General features: G+C 40.5%; 1 non-coding gene across 1 annotated transcript; it reads right to left on the bottom strand.

Moving 5' to 3' along the window:
• Nucleotides 1-3,930: 3,930 nt before the first annotated feature.
• Nucleotides 3,931-4,038, bottom strand: LOC130978159 (small nucleolar RNA R71). The gene has a single exon (XR_009085817.1). It is a non-coding gene; the product is annotated as a small nucleolar RNA R71 (small nucleolar RNA).
• Between the last annotated feature and the right edge of the window lie 2,237 nt (nucleotides 4,039-6,275).

Below are 6,275 nucleotides of genomic sequence, written 5' to 3'. Positions count from 1 at the left end.
GACAGGGTGCATTGAACATTTTCACTGAGAGGACGGGTGATGAGCGGATAATTTGTACACTTTTTGGCATTGTTTTTAGTATGTTTTTGGTAGTTTTAGTTGAGATTTTAGTATATTTTTATAAGTTTTTAGTTAAAATTCACTTTTCTGGACTTTACTATGAGTTTGTGTGTTTTTCTGTGATTTCAGGTATTTTCTGGCTGAAATTTAGGGACCTGAGCAAAAATCTGATCCAGAGACTCAAAAGGACTGCAGATGCTGTTGGATTCTGACCTCCCTGCACTCGAAGTGGATTTTCTGGAGCTACAGAAGCCCAATTGGCGCGCTCTCAACGGCGTTGGAAAGTAGACATCCTGGGCTTTCCAGCAATATATGATAGTCCATACTTTGCCCAAGATTTGATGGCCCAAACCGGCGTTCAAAGTTACCTCAAGAAATTCCAGCGTTAAACGCCGGAACTGGCACCTAATTGGGAGTTAAACGCCCAAACTGGTACTAAAGCTGGCGTTTAACTCCAAGGAGAGTCTCTACACGAAAATGCTTCATTGCTCAGCCCAAGCACACACCAAGTGGGCCCGGAAGTGGATTTTTATGTCATTTACTCATCTTTGTACACCTTAGGCTACTAGTTATCTATAAGTAGGACCTTTTACTATTGTATCTGGGGACTTGGGTAGCTATCTTCGTTTTATGCTATCTTAGATCATTGGGAGGCTGGCCATTCGGCCATGCCTAGACCTTATGCTTATGTATTTTCAACGGTGGAGTTTCTACACACCATAGATTAAGGTGTGGAGCTCTGCTGTACCTCGAGTATTAATGCAATTACTATTGTTCTTCTATTCAATTCCGCTTGTTCTTTGTCCAAGATATCACTTGTTCTTCAACTTGATGAATGTGATGATCCGTGACACTCATCATCATTCTCACCTATGAATAAGGTGACTGACAACCATTCTTGTTCTACAAGCATTCGAGGCTTAGTGAATATCTCTTGGATTTCTGATTGCACAATGCATGGTTGATCGCCTGACAACCGAGTGCTCGCCTGACAAACGAGCCAGCCATTCCGTGAGATCAGAGTCTTCGTGGTATAGGCAAGAACTGATGGCGGCATTCAAGAGAATCCGGAAGGTCTAACCTTGTCTGTGGTATTCTGAGTAGGATTCAATGATTGAATGACTGTGACGTGCTTCAAACTCCTAGCAGGCTAGGGCGTTAGTGACAGACGCAAAAGTATCAATGGATATTATTCCGGCCTGAACGAGAACCGACAGATGATTAGCCTATGCTGTGACAGAGCATCAGGGACGTATTTTCACTGAGAGGATGGGAGGTAGCTGCTGACAACAGTGAAACCCTACACGAGCTTGCCATGGAAAGGAGTAAGAAGGATTGGATGAAGACTGTAGGAAAGCAGAGAGACGGAAGGGAAAGCATCTTCATACGCTTGTCTGAAGCTCTTACACCAATGATATACATAAGTATCTCTATCTTTATCTTTATGCTTTATTCGTTCATCACTATACCCATTTGAGTCTGCCTGACTGAGATGTACAAGATGACCATAGCTTGCTTCATACCACCAATCTCCGTGGGATCGACCCTTACTCGCGTAAGGTTTTTACTTGGACGACCCAGTGCACTTGCTGGTTAGTTGTGCGAAGTTGTGTTTATGCCATGGTATTGAGCACCAAGTCTTTGGAGCCATTACTAGGGATTGTTTATGTTTTGAAAAGTATTGATCACAATTTCGTGCACCAAGTTTTTGGCGCCGTTGCCGGGGATTGTTCTTGTGTATGGACAACTGACGGTTCATCTTGTTGCTTAGATTAGGCATTTATTTTTTTCGAAATTCTTGAAGATGAATTCTAGAGTTTCATGATGATTTGTTGAAATCTGGCTGGCTGAGAAGCCATGTCTAATCTTATTGGACCGAGGTTTCAACTGATCATCACAATAGCTTGTTGATCTCTATCAATCCTGCTATTGGAGCAATGATCTGCTAAGGCTTGGCTGGCCATTGGCCATGTCTAGTGTTTTGGACCGAAGCTTTCTTTGAAAGCTTGGCTGGCTGTGAAGCCATGTCTAATTCCTGGACCGGAGTCTTAGACTAGCATTGCACTGATTCCTGGCATTCTCATTAAGAATTTTGATATCTTTTTCCACTTAATTTTTGAAAAACACAAAAAAAAATTTATAAAATCATAAAATCCAAAAATATTTCTTGTTTGAGTCTAGAGTCTCATCTTAAGTTTGGTGTCAAATGCATGTTTTTGTTATATTTTTTCGAATCCGTGCATGTATTTCTTTGTTTTGATCTTTGAATTCTATTGACTTGAGTATCTTTGTGTCTCATATAGTGTTAGTAGTGTACAAACTGCTAAGTTTGGTGTCTTGCATGCATTGTTATTTGATTTCAGTTGCATTTTGGTTATTCCTTACTGATAAAAATCCAAAAATATTTTCAATTTGTGTCTTCTCAAGTCAATAATACAAGAGAATTGAAGATTCATAACATGCTGCAGAGGAATTGCACAGAAAAAGCTGGGCGTTCAAAACGCCCAGTGAAGAAGGACAGACTGGCGTTTAAACGCCAGCCAGGGTACCTGGTTGGGCGTTTAACGCCCAAAAAGGGTGCATTTTGGGCGTTAAACGCCAGAATGTATACCATTCTGGGCGTTTAACGCCAGGATGGTGCTAGGGGGAAGATTTTGTTTTCAAATCAATTTTTTTTCAAGTTTTCAAAGTTTTTCAAAATCAAATCTTTTTCAAATCATATCTTTTCAATCAAATGTTTTCAAAATCAATTTCTTTCCTTTTTCAAAGATACTTACTAACAATTAATGATTTGATTGAACATCTCAAATTTGTTACCTTTTCTGCTGAGAAAGGTTTAATGTTTGAATCATATATTTTCTTGTTAAGCAAGTCACTAATCTTCAAAATCAAATCTTTTAAAAATTGTTTTCAAAACATATCTCTTAAAATTGTTTTCAAATCAAATTTCTTCAATCATATCTTTTTAATCACATCTTTTTCAAAATAAGTTTTCTATCAAATCTTTTTTATTTCTAATTTCAAAATCTTTTTCAAAAATCACTTGATTTCTTTTCCACTTTCAATTTTCGAAAATTATCAATCAATTTTTAAAATGTTTTTGACATCTCTTTAATTAATTTTCGAAAATCCTCTTCCCTCCTTCTCACATCCTTCTATTTATGGAGTACTACTCCTTCTTAATGCACAATTCGAACTCTATCCAATTAAAGTTCGAATTCTTCTTCTCCTTCTTCTCTCTATTTTTCTTTTTCCTCTGACACCTCAAGGAATCTCTATACTGTGACATAGAGTATTCCATATTTTTCTTGTTCTCTTCTCTTTCATATGAGCAGGAGCAGAGACAAAGGCATTCTTGTTGAAACTGATCCTGAACCTGAAAGGACCTTGAAGAGAAAGCTAAGAGAAGCTAAGGCACAACTCTCTGTAGAGGACCTGACCGAATTCTTCAAAGAAGAAGAAGACATGGCAGCCGAAAACAACAACAATGCCAACAATGCAAGGAAGGTGCTGGGTGACTTTACTGCACCTACTCCCGACTTCTATGGGAGAAGCATCTCTATCCCTGCCATTGGAGCAAACAACTTTGAGCTTAAACCTCAATTAGTTTCTCTAATGCAACAGAATTGCAAGTTCCACGGACTTCCAATGGAAGATCCTCATCAGTTCTTAGCTGAATTCTTGCAAATCTGTGACACAGTCAAGACTAATGGGGTAGACCCTGAGGTCTATAGGCTGATGCTATTCCCTTTTGCTGTAAGAGACAGAGCTAGAATATGGTTGGACTCTCAACCTAAAGAAAGCCTGGACTCTTGGGAAAAGCTAGTCAATGCCTTCTTGGCAAAGTTCTTTCCACCACAAAGATGGAGTAAGCTTAGAGTGGAAGTCCAAACCTTCAGACAGAAGGATGGAGAATCCCTCTATGAAGCTTGGGAAAGATACAAACAATTAATCAGAAGATGTCCCTCAGACATGCTTTCTGAATGGAGCATCATAGGTATTTTCTATGATGGTCTCTCTGAACTATCTAAGATGTCCTTAGATAGCTCTGCTGGAGGATCTCTTCATCTGAAGAAGACGCCTACAGAGGCTCAAGAGCTAATTGAGATGGTTGCAAATAACCAATTCATGTACACTTCTGAAAGGAATCCTGTGAACAACGGGACAAGTCAGAAGAAAGGAGTTCTTGAGATTGACACTCTGAATGCCATACTGGCTCAGAATAAAATATTGACTCAACAAGTCAATTTGATTTTTCAAAGTCTGTCTGGAATGCAAAATGCACCAAACAGTACTAAGGAAGCTTCATCTGAGGAAGAAGCTTATGATCCTGAGAACCCTTCAATGGAAGAGGTGAATTACCTAGGAGAACCCTAAGGAAACACCTATAATTCTTCATGGAGAAATCACCCAAATTTCTCATGGAAGAATCAAGAGAGACCTCAACAAGGTTTCAATAATAATGGTGGAAGAAACAGGTTTAACAATAGCAAACCCTTTCCATCATCTTCTCAGCAACAGACAGAGAATGCTAAGCAGAACCCCTCTGACTTAGCAAACATGGTCTCTGATCTAATCAAAACCACTCAAAGTTTCATGAATGAAACAAGGTCCTCCATCAGAAATTTGGAAGGACAAGTGGGACAGCTGAGCAAGAAAGTTACTGAACTCCCTCCTAGTACTCTCCCAAGTAATACAGAAGAAAATCCAAAAGGAGAGTGCAAAGCCATAAACATGGCCGAGTTTGGAGAGGAAAGAGAGGAAGTGGACGCCACTGAGGAAGGCCTCAATGGGCGTGCACTAACCTCCACTGAGTTCCCCAATGAGGAACCATGGGAATTTGAGGCTCAAAATGAGACCATAGAGATTCCATTGGACTTACTTCTGCCTTTCATGAGCTCTGATGAGTATTCTTCCTCTGAAGAGGATGAGTATGTCACTGAAGAGCAAGTTGCTAAATACCTTGGAGCAATCATGAAGCTAAATGACAAGTTATTCGGAAATGAGACTTGGGAGGATGAACCTCCTTTGCTCACCAAAGAACTGGATGACTTGTCTAGGCAGAAATTGCCTCAAAAGAGACAAGACCCTGGGAAGTTTTCCATCCCTTGTACCATAGGCACCATGACCTTCAAGAAGGCTCTGTGTGACTTAGGGTCAAGTGTAAACCTCATGCCTCTCTCTGTAACAGAGAAGCTAGGGATCTTTGAGGTACAAGCTGCAAAAATCTCACTAGAGATGGCAGACAATTCAAGAAAACAAGCTTATGGACTTGTAGAGAATGTTTTGGTTAAGATTAAGGACCATTACATCCCTACTGATTTCATAGTCCTAGAGACTGGGAAATGCATGGATGAAACCATCATCCTTGGCAGATGGTGCACGAAATTGTGATCAATACTTTTCAAAACATAAACAATCCCTAGTAATGGCTCCAAAGACTTGGTGCTCAATACCATGGCATAAACACAACTTCGCACAACTAACCAGCAAGTGCACTGGGTCGTCCAAGTAATAAACCTTACGCGAGTAAGGGTCGATCCCACGGAGATTGGTGGTATGAAGCAAGCTATGGTCATCTTGTAAATCTCAGTCAGGCAGACTCAAATGGGTATAGTGATGAACGAATAAAGCATAAAGATAAAGATAGAGATACTTATGTATATCATTGGTGTAAGAGCTTCAGACAAGCGTATGAAGATGCTTTCCCTTTCGTCTCTTTGCTTTCCTACAGTCTTCATCCAATCCTTCTTACTCCTTTCCATGGCAAGCTCGTGTAGGGTTTCACTGTTGTCAGCAGCTACCTCCCATCCTCTCAGTGAAAATACGTCCCTGATGCTCTGTCACAGCATAGGCTAATCATCTGTCGGTTCTCGTTCAGGCCGGAATAATATCCATTGATACTTTTGCGTCTGTCACTAACGCCCTAGCTTGCTAGGAGTTTGAAGCACGTCACAGTCATTCAATCATTGAATCCTACTCAGAATACCACAGACAAGGTTAGAGCTTCCGAATTCTCTTGAATGCCGCCATCAGTTCTTGCCTATACCACGAAGACTCTGATCTCACGGAATGGCTGGCTCGTTTGTCAGGCGAGCACTCGGTTGTCAGGCGATCAACCATGCATCGTGTATCAGTAATCCAAGAGATATTCACTAAGCCTCAGATGCTTGTAGAACAAGAGTGGTTGTCAGTCACTTTGTTCATGGGTGAGA

This window comes from Arachis stenosperma, chromosome 4, assembly GCF_014773155.1.
Source record: "Arachis stenosperma cultivar V10309 chromosome 4, arast.V10309.gnm1.PFL2, whole genome shotgun sequence".
NCBI classification, from domain to species: Eukaryota; Viridiplantae; Streptophyta; class Magnoliopsida; order Fabales; family Fabaceae; genus Arachis; species Arachis stenosperma.
Note: the sequence above shows the minus strand (reverse complement) of the source record. Positions and strands in the feature narration are given on the sequence as shown.